This window comes from Triticum aestivum, chromosome 5D, assembly GCF_018294505.1.
Source record: "Triticum aestivum cultivar Chinese Spring chromosome 5D, IWGSC CS RefSeq v2.1, whole genome shotgun sequence".
In the NCBI taxonomy this organism is placed as follows: domain Eukaryota; kingdom Viridiplantae; phylum Streptophyta; class Magnoliopsida; order Poales; family Poaceae; genus Triticum; species Triticum aestivum.
Genome location: NC_057808.1, coordinates 484,477,853 through 484,494,879, shown reverse-complemented (window position 1 = coordinate 484,494,879; position 17,027 = coordinate 484,477,853). Strand labels below are relative to the sequence as shown.

The 17,027-nt window shown below is 42.6% G+C and overlaps 1 long non-coding RNA gene across 1 annotated transcript; it reads left to right on the top strand.

The window, feature by feature from the left end:
* Window positions 1-12,491: 12,491 nt before the first annotated feature.
* On the top strand, window positions 12,492-16,933 carry LOC123123017 (uncharacterized). Its single transcript, XR_006460445.1, has 4 exons — window positions 12,492-13,280; window positions 13,436-14,094; window positions 14,951-15,238; window positions 16,569-16,933. It is a non-coding gene; the product is annotated as an uncharacterized lncRNA (long non-coding RNA).
* Window positions 16,934-17,027: the final 94 nt, after the last annotated feature.

Here is a 17,027-nt window from a genome sequence, read left to right as displayed (position 1 = left end):
CCTAAGGACTCGACAAGCATGACTTAGTCCATGTGTCGATCCTTTGAGATCGCAACCTTATCTAGACCCAATACCTGACTTTTGCCTTTGTCAGCGAAGATGATATGCTTCAGATGCGATGGAGATAAGGGAACATCCATCAATAGATTCTTGTCACCAGTCATGTGATTTGTACATCCACTATTGAGGACCCACTCATTAGCTTTGGGTTGATCATCCTGTAGATGAATTAGTGCATCTTACAAACTCATATATTTCATCAGTGAAGAATATGACATCAATTCATCAGATCAATTTCATCAACCAATAGAACAGATAAAACAGTATGAGGACGTGAGAAATGAATATTCATTTCTTCATGATTAGCCTGCGTCCTATCAGGCATTTTCAGATCTCCAGCAAATTCTTCAGACGTTTAAGCACGTCTGGAGACCTGACCCTGCCAAAGAAATTAGTTCTTTTTCTTCACCACCCACATCTGAAGGGGTGGCAAAGAGTTCATCACTCTGCGAGCTCCATACGAGAAAGGTGGCATAGAAGCCAATCCATTTCGTTTCACATAAGAGGAGTTAGGATAAGCATATGAATAAGCAGAGAAATTCTTCGAGGACTTATGAACATAATGATTAGAAGAATAATGCTCATATTCATAGCCCTTAGCTCTCCCCTGCGAAACAGAGGTGTTAGCACGATATGAGGAATTTGACCCACGTGAGGAATTTGGTCCATATGAGGACTTGGATCCATATGAAGAATTTGGTCCATATGAAGAATTTGATCTGGGGTTCCTTTTCTTCATAGGTGGTGTCATGATGACATTCACCTAAAGATTTTCAAGGCACCTTTTGGGAACCCAGATTTTCTTCATAGGGGAACCATTCTTGCAGTTAGTGCCAACATATCTAGCAAATACTTCACCATTCTGATTTTTGAACAGTTTATAGTTGGAGTCAAATGACTTATCAGAAGAATGAGGAGATTCACATGTAAAGCCAGATACATTAGATGGATCTACTGGAGGTCCCTTTGCAGCAACCCATGAGGTTTTGGGGTACTGCTCAGGCTTCCAATATGTTCCGTCAGCATTGATTTTCCTCTCAAAGGCAATACCCTCTTTCCTAGGGTTCCTGTTGAGGATCTGCTTTTTAAGCACATCACAAAGAGTCTGATGCCCTTTGAGGCTTTTGTACATGCTTGTCATATACAATTCCTTCAGCCCTGCATCATCAGTGATACTAGCAATGTCCTCAGATGAGGAATTAGTGATAGCAGAGACAGGTGAAGAATTTGTAGCATTAGAAGCATTTGAACATTCAGGTGAAGAATTAGCAGATTCACGTTCAATGCACTTCAAACATGGAGGAACAAAATCTTCCTGAGCAGCGCTGATTTGTTGAGCAAGTAATGAATCGCGCTCCTTCTGAAGATCCTCATAACTCACCCTTAGCTTTTCAAGATCTTGCTTTCTTTGAAGAAATTCATAAGAAAGCTTCTCATGATCAGATAAGAGAGTGTTATGATGACCTTGAAGGTTGTCAAACCTAGACTGAAGTGTCTGAAGACTTTCAGTCAAGGTTTTAGTGCGATCCATTTCTTCGCCCAACATATCATCACTTTTGTCTAGCATGTTTTGAACCTTTTCAAAAGCCTTTTGTTGTTTCACAGCAATCTTAGCAAGTTTAGTTTAACTAGGCTTGAGGTTTTCATCAGATTCATCTTCACTAGATTCAAAGGAGGGGTATTTGAGTACCTTGGCACCCTTTGCCATGAAGCAATAGGTGGGAGCGTAGTCATCATTGCCTTCATCAGCCTTGTTGGTGAAGCCATTTTCTTCAGAGTTGAAGATAGACTTGCTAACGAATGCAGTAGCGAGAGCTAGGCTCGCCACACCAGACTCGGACTCCTCAGATGCCTCCTCTTCCTCATGTTCCTCAGATTCAGCCTCAGTGTCCATTTCCTTGCCAATGAATGCCCGAGCCTTCTTGGAGCTACTCTTCTTGTGAGATGAAGACTTTGAGGATTTTGATGATGAAGACTTTGAAGATTTCTTCTTCTTCTTCGCATCATCAGAACTGTAATCCTTGTATTTCTTCTTCTTTGATTCCTTTTCCCACTGAGGACAATCTTGACTGTAGTGACCAGGTTTCTTGCATTTGTGGCATAGCCTCTTCTTGTAGTCACTGGATGAGGAATCATTGCTCCTTGAGGATTTTCCAAAGCGACCACGTCTTGAGAACTTCTGAAATTTCTTCACGAGCAGTGCTAGTTCCTGGCTCAGTTCTTCAGGATCACCAAGGCTGCTGCCAGAATCTTCATCTTCAGACTCAGAAACTGCCTTGGCCTTCAGGGCACGTGATCTGCCATAGCTCGAACCATAGAGATCTCTCTTCTCAGCAAGCTGGAACTCATGAGTATTTAGCCTCTCGAGGATATCAGCGGGATCAAGTGACTTGTAATCTCCACGTTCTTGTATCATCAGTGCGAGGGTATCGAATGAGGAATCAAGCATCTCAGCAACTTCTTCACCACCTCATGGTTGGTGATGTCAGTGGCACCGAGTTCTTGAAGCTCATTTGAGATGTCAGTGAGGCGATCGAAGGTTTGCTGAACATTTTCATTGTCGAGTCTTTTGAAGCGGTTGAAGAGATTGCGAAGAACGTCAACTCGAGAGTCACGTTGAGTTGAGACTCCTTCATTGACCTTGGACAGCCTATCCCAGATAAGCTTATCAGTTTCCAAAGCACTCACTCTTCCATACTGCCCTTTGCTAAAATGGCCACATATGATGTTTTTCGCATGGGAGTCGAGTTGCTTGAATCTCTTCACATCAGTAGCGTTCAGTGAAGGTGAGACTGAGGGAACACCATTTTCCACAACATACTAGAGATCGTTATCAATTGCCTCAAGATGCATTCGCATCTTATTCTTCCAGTAGGGGTAGTCCGTCCCATCGAAGGTAGAACACCCAGTAGAGACCTTGATCATACCTGCGGTCGACATAACTAAAACTCCAGGCGGTTAAACCAAAATCACATAGAACAAGGGAGTACCTTGCTCTAATACCAATTGAAAGTGCGTTATATCGACTAGAGGGGGGTGAATAGGCGATTTTTATGAATTTTTCACTGAGGAATTTGTGAGTGAGGAAATTCCTAAGTGAAGAACTACTTGCAGCGGAATAAGTACTCAGATGTAAACATAACATAACACAAGCATGGTCATGATGAAAAAATGAAGACAAGCACAGAGTACAGAAAGTGTAAACACAGGATAACATAGGATGAAGACAAATAGACTGAAGAAATTGAACTGAGGAAATTGAGAAAGTGTTCAGTCAAAGTCTTCAAACAGATATGAACAAGTATACAACACAGTTACGAGGAAATGAAAGAGTTGAGGAAGTACAACCAGTAAGCTTGGTGAAGACAATGATTTGGTAGAGCAGTTCCAACTGCTGTCTCAGTTGTACGTCTGGTTGGAGCGGCTAGGTATTTAAACCTGAGGACACACAGTCCTCACCGTATTCTCCTTGAGCTAAGGTCACACAGACCTCGCCCAATCACTCGTGGTAAGTCTTCAGGTGACTTCCAAACCTTCACAAACTCGGTCACTCGGCCATCCACAATTTCCTCTTGGATGCTCTAGACCATGACGCCTAACCGTCTGGAAGAAGCACAGTCTTCAAAGGTAACAAGCGTCGGATCCACGCAGGATCAATCTCTTAAGTGATGCTCAATCACTTTGGGTTTGTAGGTGTTTGGGATTGGGTTTCCTCACTTGATGATTTTCGCTCAAAGTCCTCGGAGGATGGGATGCTCTCAAATGACAAGTGTCAGTTTCTCTCGGAGCAGCCAACCAGCTAGTGGTTGTAGGGGCGGCTATTTATAGCCTAGGGAGCAGCCCGACATGATAAGACATAAATGCCCTTCAATGATATGACCGTTAGGTGGGTAGATATTTTGGGACAGCTGGCGCATAGCACAGCAACGGTCGGATATTTGAGGCTCAATTTCCTCAGGGCTATCATGTTCCTCACTGTGTAGGCAATCCGCACTAGCGAATTCCTAACTCCTCAGTCAGAACAAATTCCTTAGCGACCAGAGAACTTCGTCTCTGTCACTGAAGAAATTGACTGAACTATGTGAGATTTCCAATGGCTTCACTCGAAGGGATTGGTAGGTGTAGGATTTGAGTTGAGCATCACATGGAAACTTTTCCTTAGTATTTCCTCGACCCTTTTTAACGGTACGGTGTTTCCTATGACTCAAGAAAGAGAAAATGAAACTACGAAAACAAAAGTCTTCACGCTTCATGTTCCTCGTATGAATACCAAGTCTTCATGGTCACACCAATTTCTTCACCTTCAAAGTCTTCAGAAAGTCTTTAGAAATCCAAAGTCTTTAGTCGAAGAACTTCATTTTTAGGGGTCGACATTTTATGTAAATGTCAAACTCCTTATAGACTTATAGACCTGTGTACACTCATAAACACATTAGTCCCTTAACCTATAAGTCTTCAATACACCAAAATCACTAAGGGGCACTAGATGCACTTACAAAGCTCATACCTATGCACTTATTTTGCCGGTCAGGAACGGATAATCTTTGACAGATGGGGCCACGATCTGAGATGTCAGATCCTGGGCTATTAATGACTCAGACGTGGGTTTCAGCCCATATCTCTCCACGCGGCCGCTCCTATATATGTGAGGCATTAACCAACCCTAGCTGCCGCAACAAAATGCAGCTACCTCCACGCCATCTATTGTTCCTTCTGCTGCTGCCGGTGATCCCATCCCGTCCACCGTGTACACGGTTGACGGGAAAGCACGCCTCCGAAACCCGGCCTCTCCAGATCCTGTACGGGAGAGGGGCAATTAGGTTTTTGGGAGTGTCTTCTATGGCGTTGTTCATCCACGTCTGTTGCATCGTCTTCATCATCACCATGTTCAACCCCATGGAAGCTGATTGTGCCGCCACTGAGAAGTTTGAAGGTGAGAAGAAGGCCACTAAGGACGTTGATGCTGCCCTGGCCTCTGCCTGGCCGATCGGAGGGTATAACTCATTTAACATTCTCCTATTCATTTGTGTGTTGAACTTTCATTGGTTTTGTCTTATCAGGTCACATGCTACGGGTCTGTATTGATGGGGAATGGCACAAGTGCTTCCGCTCATGGTTTTAGCATGGTCGATATGAAGTTTACTTCGGGAAGGATTGTGCAGCTGAAGAATGTGCAGCATGTCCCCGCCATCAAGAAGAACCTTGTTAGTGGTTCCCTTCAGTGTAGAGAAGGGTTTAAGTTGGTCTTCGAGTCCAAAAAAATAGTTGTTATGAAATATGTACTATTTGTTGGAAAAGGTTATGAATGCGATGGAATGTTCCGCCTTTCCCTTGCGGACTTTTGTAATAAAGTCATGAACAATGTTCATTCGAGTGTTAATGAATCTGAAGTTTGGCATTCATGTCTTTCTCACATTAGTTTCGGTGTTATGATGCGGATAGGTAAGTTGAATTTAATCCCTAGTTTGACTTTATCCAAAGGTTCTAAGTGCCTTTCGTGTGTGCAAGCTAAGCAACCTCGCAAGCCTCACAAGGCTGCGGAGGAGAGACACTTGGCGCCATTAGAACTCATACATTCTGATCTTTGTGGGATGAATGGTGTGTTGACCAAAGGTGAAAAGAAATACTTGATGACATTGATAGATGATTCCACTAGATATTGCAATGTGTATCTATTAAATACTAAAGATGAGGCTCTACACTACTTTAAACTCTATAAGATAGAAGGTGAGAATCAACTTGAAAAGAAAATTAAACGAGTCCGGTCAGAACGTGGTGGAGAGTACTTCTCCAGTGATTTTGATTCATTTTGTGCGGAACACGGTATTATTCACGAGAGGACGCCTCTCTATTCACCCCAGTGAAACAGGTTTGCTGAGCGGAAAAACTGTACTCTAACTGATTTGGTTAACACCATGTAAGATACATTGTGTTTATCCAGGGCATGGTGGGGGAGGCTATATTCACATCATGTCATGTCTTGAATAAAGTTTCGACAAAGGATAACGAGATCAGTCGCTATGAGAAATGGTAGAAGAGAAGGACGACACTCTCATACTTACGTACTTGGGGTTGTTTGGTGAAAGTCAACGTGTCGATCCCCAAAAAGCGTAAGCTTGGACCAAAGACCATGCACTGCGTTAATTTGGGCCATGCTAAGAATAGTGTTTGTTATAGATTTCTAGTAGTGAAATCTGAGGTACCTGGCCAGAAGGTCGGTACAAATATGGAGTCTATGGATGCTACATATATTCTTTGAGGATATTTTTCCTATGAGAGATATGGAAAGCAATTCTAGATAGGAACCTGAGGAGACTCCTGAGCCTGCCACTCCTATGGAATATTATGAACAAACACATTATGAAAATATTGAGAAGGATGACCAGGAAACCTTTGGTAGGGGTAAGAGACAAAGGACTACAAAGACCTTTGGTGATGGCTTCCTTGTGTACCTCGTGGATGATACTCCCACTTCTATTTCAGAAGCGTATGCCTCTCCAGAAGCCGACTACTTGAGAGATGCGGTCCGTAGTGAGATGGATTCCATCATGGCTAACGGGATATGTGACAACACTAAATGTCCCTATGGTTGTAAACCGTTAGGATGTAAGTGTGTCTTCAAAAAGAAGCTTAGGCCCGACGGTAGAATTGAAAAGTACAAGCCGAGGCTTGTGGCCAAGGGCTATGCCCAGAAAAAAGAGGAAGATTTCTTTGATACTTATTCACCTATGGCGCGACTGACCACAATTCGAGTATTACTCTCGCTGATGGCCTCACATGGTCTTCTCGTCCACCAAATGGATGTTAAGATGGCTTTCCTGAATGGAGAGTTAGACGAGAAAATCTACATGCAACAGCCAGATGGCTTTGTGATAAATGGTCAGGAAGGAAAGGTGTGTAGGTTGCTGAAATCTTTATATGGATTGAGACAAGCACCTAAACAATGGCATGATAAGTTTAATACAACTCTGACATATGTTGGCTTCGTTGTTAATGAAGCTGACAAATGTGTATACTATCGCCATGGTGGGGGCGAAGGAGTTATATTGTGCTTGTATGTTGATGACATACTGATATTTGGAACCAACCTCAAAGTCATTGAGGAGGTCAAATCATTTTTATCTCAAAACTTCGAGATGAAGGACCCTGGGGTGGCTGATGTTATCTTGAACATCAAGCTACTGAGAGACGATGAGGGTGGTATTACACTTCTGCATTCCCATTATGTTGAGAAGGTGTTGACTCATTTTGGATATACGGACTGCAAACCATCTCAAACACCATATGATCCTAGTGTGTTGATTCGAAAGTTCGAAGGCACAACTAAAGATCAATTGAGATACTCTCAAATTATTGGTTCATCATGTATCTAGTGAGCGCGACAAGGCCCGACATCGCGTTTTCTATGAGCAAACTGAGCCGGGTGATGTACATTGGCAAGCTATTGAAAGAATTATGCGCTATCTGAAAGGTACTATGAACTATGCACTTCACTATACCGGATACCCGTCGGTACTTGAAGGGTATAGTGATGCGAATTGGATCTCTGATGTTGGTGAGATGAAGGCCACAACTGGGTATATGTTTATTCTTGGAGGTGGTGCTGTTTTCCTGGAAGTCTTGCAAGCAAACGATCTTAACGAGATCGATAATGCAAGCAGAATTAACAACATTAGACACTCTTGTGTCAAAGCATAATGGCTTCAAGATCTTTTGATGGACTTGCCACTAGTTGAGAAGCCGGTTTCGGCTATCCTTATGAACTGTGATAATCAGACTGTTATTGTCAAAGTGAAGAGTTCAAAGGACAACCTGAAGTCCAAAAAACACATAAGAATGAGATTAAAAGATGTCAAAAATTTAAGAAACTCTGGAGTGATAGCATTGGATTATATCCAAACGACTAAGAATCTGGCAGATCCCTTTACTAAAGGACTATCGGGTGTTGTGATAGATAATGCATTGAGTGAGATGGGTATGAGACCCAGGTGAGTTGCCATGTTGGTAACCCAACCTATGTGATCAGAGATCCCGTGAAGTAGGACCTGGGAAAACAAGCCAGTGGTGTACTAAGGAGAGTAACTTTACTAACCCACTCTGCTGGAGATGTAGTACTCAGAAACTGTATGGTAGGTTGACTAATATCTTAATGTGTTCCCAAGCTTTTACAATTAAGATGCTATCCTACAGAGCGATCTTTGGAGGAATACATCTATATAAGCCCGACTACTGGTCACGGTTTATGTGAATGGGGTGATCTCTAGCAAGCTGGTGAATAGGCCAGGAATGTGACTAATATGCTCCACCTGAGGGGTCAGCCTTCGGCAGTCTAGTACTAGTAAGACATGTGGTGAAACTTCTTTACGCCAAACTGACAATTCAAGACATGAGCTTAACCTTAACAGATACTGGCATATCAAAACAGTGTTTGGAACAGAGGACAATCTTCTTTTTTACGGGTCTGCTTTGCGGGGTCTGCTCGGCTACCGCCCACACCTTTTTTACGGGTCCGCTTTGCGGGGTATGCTCGGCCGCTGCCCACACCGGCACGTAAATCAGTAATTTGCATTTCAATTTCGGGCATGAAAACACATTTCTTTGCTTCTTTATTTTCTTCAAGGGCATTGGATGCATAATAATTCACCAAATCATTGCTACAATACCAAGACCAAACAAAACAAGAACCACAATTAGGCATTTTAGAAGATATCCAACTTCCTTAACTGCTCCCACTAGTTAGACCAACTTCTTCTCCATGTCTTGATTGTTGGTCTGCGGATTCTTGATCTTGCATTCTTCATTCTTCTTCTTTGATTCTAAAGAAGTAGACGTTGCTTCCCCTCTAGTTTCTTCTCTAATTGCACATGCAGCCGCATCATTAGCCTCAATTCTACCAAGGAGTGCACGGACATCTATTATGTTTCTTCCTCACTACAAGAAATATGTCAACTTGTGACCTTTCTGTCAGTGACCCTGGAAGAATTGGTCATAAATCTACGACCATTTGAGATCAATTGGTCAAAAGTTGTTCGGGGGGCTCCAAACCCTAAACTATAACGACCATTTTGGTCAGAAAGGTCATAATTTCCTTACACGAAATGGTCATGAAGCAGACAACACTGGTCCGCTGCCTTATTTCTAGCTGATCACGACCAATGTAGATGGTCATAACCTTGTAAATTGTGGTGGATTGCTATGACTAGGCTCCACCTCATCAGTTTTGCCTATGTGTCATGTCCATGTGTCAATTTTTGCCCTAGGTTGTGAAGCAACCTATATTTCTGTCATTCCCAAAATTCCCAAAAAATTGGGCATTCTTTACTATCCAAATCATTGCCTCATGACAATATTCAACTCCATTTGCTTGGTAAATCTTCCTCGGCAAATTTCCAAAGTTTTTATTCAGCTCGAACTGTTCTGAAGGAAGTACTAGCTAGGCATATCCTAATGAGCTGAATTTTTGCCACATCTTCTATATTCCCAAATCATAGCTCTGCACCAAATTTGAGCCCCATCTAATAATACATGTGAGCTCAACATCCAATCTTTGTTTCTAGTGATATTTTCAGTTTGTGAAGCAACTATGTTTTATGTAAATTTATAATTGCTGAAAATTTACCACGACATGACCCTGCCCATAGAACCTCCATCCACCAAATTTTAGCTCATTTATTCTAGCCAATTTCCCTCGGCATTTTTCCCAATTTTCTGTTCAGTGGAGAGCACTATGAAGGAAGTACCATTTTTATGTATCCAAATGGTATGAAATTTTTAAAGTGGCTTCACATACCCAAATTATCATCCTCCTCCAAATTTCAGATCAACCCATTCATTCATTTGAGTCTATCTTCAACATTCATATTTTTGTCTAGTGTGGTACGTTGCAAAGCAAATGCCACCTAGGCTCCTCCATTTGAGCTGAAAATTTGTGAAGACAGTCTTCTTAGTAGATGATCATCCTTAGCAAAAACTCACGCCCATCGGCAATGTGCATTTCCCGTACCGCTAATCAAACACTTGGCTGCTAATTCATGTTTGAGCATAGTTCGGTCTCCTCATGAGAATCTTATGTTGTAATTTTCTTCCAAGCACCTGCCTGGGGAGTGCTAAACGCACTAGACATGCCTAGGCCACCCAGAACGCATCGCAACGCCACGGTCACGCGGTGACCACACGGCGGGCATGTGAGTTTACGCGCTCTAGAGTTGGGGCCCTCGGCCATCGTCCAAACCCCGACGTATCGGCACCAAACCATGTATTTTTTATTAAATAGATACTTATGTAACTATAAATGATTTTTGGAAAAATGAAGAGCAAACTATAAGGCAGCTGTAGTTCAAATTTGACCCATTTCCTACTGAATCAGCGGAAATTTGTCTTTTTTCAGAGGTGGATCAAGCCTTTTGACACCCAACCATTTTGTCAATCGTGCATTAAATATGGCCTGGTATTTTATAAAATTCATTTGGTCCAATTTTGCAACAAATATATGGTAGGTCCTTAAAAAAACTCATTCCGGGCACTTGGAAAATGGAAATTTGATTTTTCGCCCAAAGAAAATAGAAACTACCTTAGGCAACATTGTTTCGAATTCCAAGATGCACCTTTGTGCACAATATGAGATCATTTGAACAAACTATGCCATGAATGTGGCCATAAGATTGATCATTTGGCTTGAAAGCCATGAATCTTCACGCATGATAGCTCATTTCTGATAACACTTTTTTAAAACAATGGCCGTATTACAAGTTTATTATTTATCCTAGCAACTTGGTCACATATAATGACACAATGCAAAGGTTTCCCAATTTTTTGATTTTTTTATGCCCGTTTCAAAATGCGGTCAAAACGGCGGGCTTGACCGTTCCTAGCTAGTGGTTGAATCTTGGAAAACCTTTGATGTTTCTCTGATTAAATAGATACGTATGTACCTAGAAATGATTTTTGAAAAAAAATAAAGAGCAAACTATGAGGCAGCTGCAGTTCAAATTTGACCCACTTCCTGCTGGATCGGCGGAAACTTCGTCTTTTTCACGAAAGGTGGATCAAGGCTTTTGACACCCAACCATTTGATCAATTGTGCATTAAATATGGCCTAGTATTTTATAAAATTGATTTGGTCCAATTTTGCACAAATATATGGTAGGTCCTTCACACACAAAAAAACTCATTTCACGCACTCGAAAAATGGAAAATTGATTTTTCGTCCAAAGAAAATGAAAACTCCCTTAGGCAACATTGTTTGCCATTCCAATATCCACCCTCGTGCACAATATGAGATCATTTGAACAAACTATGCCATGAATGTGGCCATAAGATTTATCATTTGGCTTGAAAGCCATTGATCTCCACACATGATAGTTCGTTTCTGATAACACTTTTTAAAAGAATTGCCGCATTACAAGTTTATTATTTTTCCTGGTAACTTGGTCACATATAATGACACAATGCGAAGGTTTTCCAATTTTTTGTTTTTTTGAATTTTTTATGCCCGTTTCAAAATGCGGTCAAAACGGCGGGAATGACCGTTTCTACCTAGTGGTTGAATCTTAGAATTTTTTTGGTGTTTCTCTGATTAAATAGATAATTATGTACCTAGAAATTATTTTTGGAAAAAATAAAGAGCAAACTATGAGGCAGTTGCAGTTCAAATTTGACTTGCTTCCTAGTGAATCGGCAGAAATTTGTCTTTTCACCAGAGGTGGATCAAGGCTTTTGACACCCAACCATTTGGTCAATTGTGTATTAAATATGGCCTAATATTTTAGTAAAATGATTTGGTCCAAATTTGCAACAAATATATGATAGGTTTTTCACAAAATAACTCATTTTGCGCACTTGAAAAATGGAAAATAATTTTTTCGTCGAAAGAAAATGAAAACTTCCTTATGCAACATTGTTTTTCATTTCAAGATGCACCCTCATGCACAATATGAGATCATTTGAACAAACTAATCCATGAATGCGGCCATAAGATTGATTATTTGGCTTTAAAGTCGTGAATCTTCACACACGAGAGGTGAACACTTTTCAAAAATAATTGTCGTAGTTCAAGTTTGTTATTTTTTCTGAAAACTCGGTCACATATAATGACAGAATGCGAATGATTTCACTTTTTTCATTATTTTTTTAAATTATTATGCACATTTAAATGCGGTCAAAATGGCGGGCATGACCATTCGTAGCTAGAAAGATCAGAAATGCAATCAAATTGGTGATCATCCATAAGATATGGTCTAACTTAAGTGAAAATTTTAGTGATGCCATTTTGCAAAATATTTTTGATAGCTGCTTCACAACCCCTGTTTTTAGCACTAAAAATAGAGTTCACGGATCATCCCACCACAGTCGATCTGAGCCGTCCACCTCCCATGGATCCAACGTCTCTTACTAACCTCTGTTAAACACACGCACGCGGCACACCCTCGTCTCTCGATCCTCTTCTTTCCCAAGAAACCCTAGGTCAAGCGCTGCCGCCTCCCTCTTCCTTCCTCTCCCCGATCCAGATCCCTCCTCTGCCGCCCCTCCTCCCATCCACCACCCCTCCTGTTCCAGTCGCCCCCGCAGCAGCCACGGCCGGATGGCTTGCTGGTGTGCGTGTGCTTCTATGCGCGCCGCTTCGTCATTCCCCACCCTAGCAGTCGATCCCAGCTGCCGCTGCTTCACCGGCCTCCTCGATCTCTCCTGCGGCCACTAGTGACCACCCAACTCCACTCTCGATCCCCAAAGGCAAAGGCAGAGCCAGCCGCCGGCGGCCTCCGTTGTCTTCCCCAACCCCGGCCTTCACTCCATCGTTGGCGCCCTCTCCCCTTCTCTCCCTCTCCGTAGATCCTCTCGAGCAACGTTGCCCACGGCCAGATCCGCTCCCTCCTCGCCGCCGCCACCCACCGCCCCGTCTGACCTCGTCGCCGGCCGCCGGTCCCGCTCTCTTCCCCCCACACCCGCCGCCCCCTCCCTCTCCTCCTCCCATCAGAAGAGAAGAGGGATCTCGCGCGGATCGCACCAGAGCATCGATCTGGACCTCCGTCTGCACGAGGGGACGGCTGCGTCTCGTCCTCGTCCCACCTCAGGCGGGGTCCAGATCGAGCCGGACTCGCGTCGTCGTCAAGAGCCGACCTCGACGGAGACGAGAGGAAGCCTTCTTCCTTCGTCTTCCTTCGACCTCGGCATGTCGCTCCCCAGCTACTCCGACTCTGCCAAGGTTGCCTACGTCCTCCAGGGTATGCGCCAACGACTGATCCCCTCTCGCGCTCGCGCTTGATTTGAATGTTATTGGGGAGTACTGGTGACCTGTGTTTGTGATTAGCCAGGATCATGATGGCACGTTTCCATTACTTGAACCTTGTCATGACGTTCTTTTCGTCTTGTTTTGCAGCGTGTGGAGCTTCTGTAAGAGAGGTCACAAGATTTGTGCCGGGATCCTTGAACTGTATCTTGAGTTGAAGTGCCTGCCTATTTCCTCCTCTTTTTGGCTGGATGCTTTTTGGACTTCCAGTATCGCATGTTTGTTCTTTTGAACAGAAGATTAAGGGGTTCAAGGATGCCGAGACTAGTATAGTACTAACTGTGAAACCAGATCTTTTTTTCATGCATGCGACTGTGAGACTTTTCTGAGTTGTAGATGGTCGCGGATGAATATACCTTGTTGGGTTCAGACTCTAGTTTAGATGGAAGAGGCTTGAGCTGGGATGAGTGAGAGATTGCTATTTCATCTGCTGGAGATAGATTGAGAGAGAGGGGTGCTGATTAGTGTAGTCTGTGATTGAGAGAATGCTTGCTGCTGCTATTTATGCTTACTGATTGATTATACAGTGATTATGCTGCTATTTGTACTTGTTGATGTTATTGTTGCCATCCGATGCATATTGTTGTGATCCATAGCTTACTGCCTTGCCTGCAAGTGTCATGCTGGCGACCGGGTTCGGAGCGCTCGGATCGAAGGTGGTCGAGCACTGGTACGAGCTCTACAAGATGGACAAGCAGGGGGCCAACCTCTGGTACGGTTCATCTACTGGTGGGAGGAAAAGGTCTCAGGTGTGTTGCTTTCTTCTGGCTCTGAATGTTAGGATGGTCAATGTACTAGTCCAGTCTGTAGTGTAAGGTTTTGGATTGGAAACTCAGTGTGAAGTTTGGCTCTTAGGCTTGCTTTTGCTGCCATTTTTTATTGATGAATGCATTACCTTTTTCTGATTGATCCAAAATGTCATCTTATCTCTAGCGCAATGGGAGTTAAAATGTTTGTTCAGACAATAGAGTTTATGCTATGATAATCACTGTATTGTTTGTAGTATGGAATTTGCATTCTGTAATGGGACTGAAGTTTACCTCTTTGGCTTGCTTTTGCTGTGCCCTAGAGATGAATACAGCGGCCCTAGAATAATACCGCCACTTTATTAGCACTTCCAAGTAAGCGCCGCTCTCACTCTTGCCATCTACTATGTGTAGGAGTAGGACATGGTCCTCTTGCTTGTGCTACACAAGGATTTGTACTGCACTGCTGCTGAAACATGATGTTGCGATTGCCAATTTTTTTTGTCTTAATGCCCATCTATTGTTATTTGCTTGGGGTGTTCTTCATTAAAATACAAACAGTGGCCATTCTGAAATTCAAGATATTGAAGAATGATGATAAAATACTTTTTTAAACAGTGGGTTGATGCTTAGTGTAATTGATGTACTAGTGCACTGCTTGGCGTAAAATTATAGCAGTACACATAGATATGCAATGAAATGCTTCTAGTATCTTACACATGTATATTTGACATGAATGTGTACTGCTTGGCTTAAAGTTGCAGCAACCATGTTTTCTGAATAACTATAGTTGCTTTCAAAATCTGCAATTTATTGGCTATGTTACCTTATTATTTGCTCTCTTTAATTGTTTTTGTAGGTCCATGACATCTCCCTGAACCACTACTCAATGTGGAGTCGATGAAGCACTACACCTGGCTTGCTCGCCGGCGCGCGTGTGCGTGCTTCGATGCGCGGCGCTTCATCGTGCTGGCCGGACCGGGGCAATCGCCAGAGCCGGAGCCGGAGGAGCCGACGAGGTGCTGCTGCTGGGGCTGCGTCCTTGGAGGCTGCTGCTGCCCCTCGCCGACCTCACCAACCTCCGGCGTCCGCCATGAGCTCCGCGCAGGACCCCTTCTTCATTGTCCGGGAGGAGATCCAGGGCTCGGTAATCCCCAAATCCCCATCCGCCCTCCCTCCCCTGCGCCCCTATCTCTTCCTCTAGTTGCGAATATTCATATGCTGCCGCTGTTCATTTGGCTGCACCATGGTGTACTGTCAGCTGAAAATTGCTTCTGTATTTTCTACTCCAGTACTATGGCTGAGGCAGTGACCAGCTTGGTAGGTTGTACTAGCTGAGAAAATTCATGATGCTGGCTGGGAGCAAAAAAATTATAGGCTTAGTTGCTGTATTGGTTCTGTTGTTGTATGGGGATATATGCATAGATATGTAACATGTGGGTTCCAAGCATGCTTCCGAGAAAAAGTAAAATTATATATCCAATTTAAACATTGTACATCTGCCGTTCTTGTGGAATGCAAGTTATTTTAGGTAGTAAGAGTGTGCAGGGCAGGTTATCAAGTGCATGGCTGCTAGTTTGCTTGCTAGCTCTGTTCTATTGGGATATGTATATGTATGTGTGGATTTTAAGCATGGTTCCTATAGATGTGATAAGTGCATACCATTGCAACTCCTCTTTGTCTGGTATTATAAGGCCATTTGATTGAATGCTTGAAAAGATGAGTCTCTAAAGTGAATGTGCTTCTAAGTCTCAGGTAGTTTCAGAAACACATGCATTTATCCATTTCTTTGTCTGCTCTTTGTCTGCTCTTGTGAGCTCTTCCCATCGGGAAACTTGGCTAGCTGCCCATATCAGTTGATGAACTATAGTATTATCCACTGTTTTTAATCAGCTGATGATGCATATTCAGTTTGGCTGATTTTGTTACATACATACATACATACATACATACATACATACATACATACATACATGCATGCATGCATGCATGCATGCATGCATGCCTTTGTTTTGGTCTGGCAACTCAACTATGATGCCATTGCTGCTGCTCTGTAGAACTTCTGTATGTTTAGAGCATGCATCCTAATTGTCAATCTCGAGTCTGCACTTCTGTATGTTTTTTTATGTCAAACACTTATGCATGACTAATTGTTAAGCTTGGAAACTTAGACTACAGACTGTTAAACTGCTACTAATTTAGACTACAGAATTTTTAATCTTAGACTACTGGTTTATCTATGTTTCATATCATGGATTTGACCTGTACCATGCATTACACGTGTTGATACAATCATATAGCTTATCTGATCAAACAATCTGTTCATGTTATCTTTACCTGCTGCTCTTATACCTTACCAAAACAAAAATAATTCTAACTAGGAGTAGTTCTTTTTGTTCAGATTTTGTATTTATTACTGCTGACATATTGTCGTGATTTACTTTTTGTACTGAATAGCTCTTTTCCGATATTCACAGGTTTTAGCGATCAGCCGTCTTTCATCAAAGGTGCATGGTGCAACGGAGGACAAGCGCTTCATGTCCAACCAAGGTGCATGGTGCTCGCAATTGATGAACAGGAGGTCTACGAAATTTGAAGTTCGAAGCCAGATAGCCCTACTCAGCAAAGAGTCGTCTCTTTTGTTTGACTGTAATAGACTGTAAATGTTGTTATATTGTAATTGTAGGCATATTTGGGTTGTTATAGACTATGTACAGATTGTAGTAGACTTAGCGTTAGTTGATGAACTACATTTGTAATGTTCTGTTTGAAATATTGATTATGTATGTGATTTGAAAATGTGTGGAATGGAAACCTGACTTGTGGGACCCATTTATGAAAATAATTTGAGCACTTTTGAAAATTTTGTCAAGTGGGCCCAATGTGTGAGATGATGACAAGTGGACCAGCTCCAAAATATAATAGCCCAAACAATG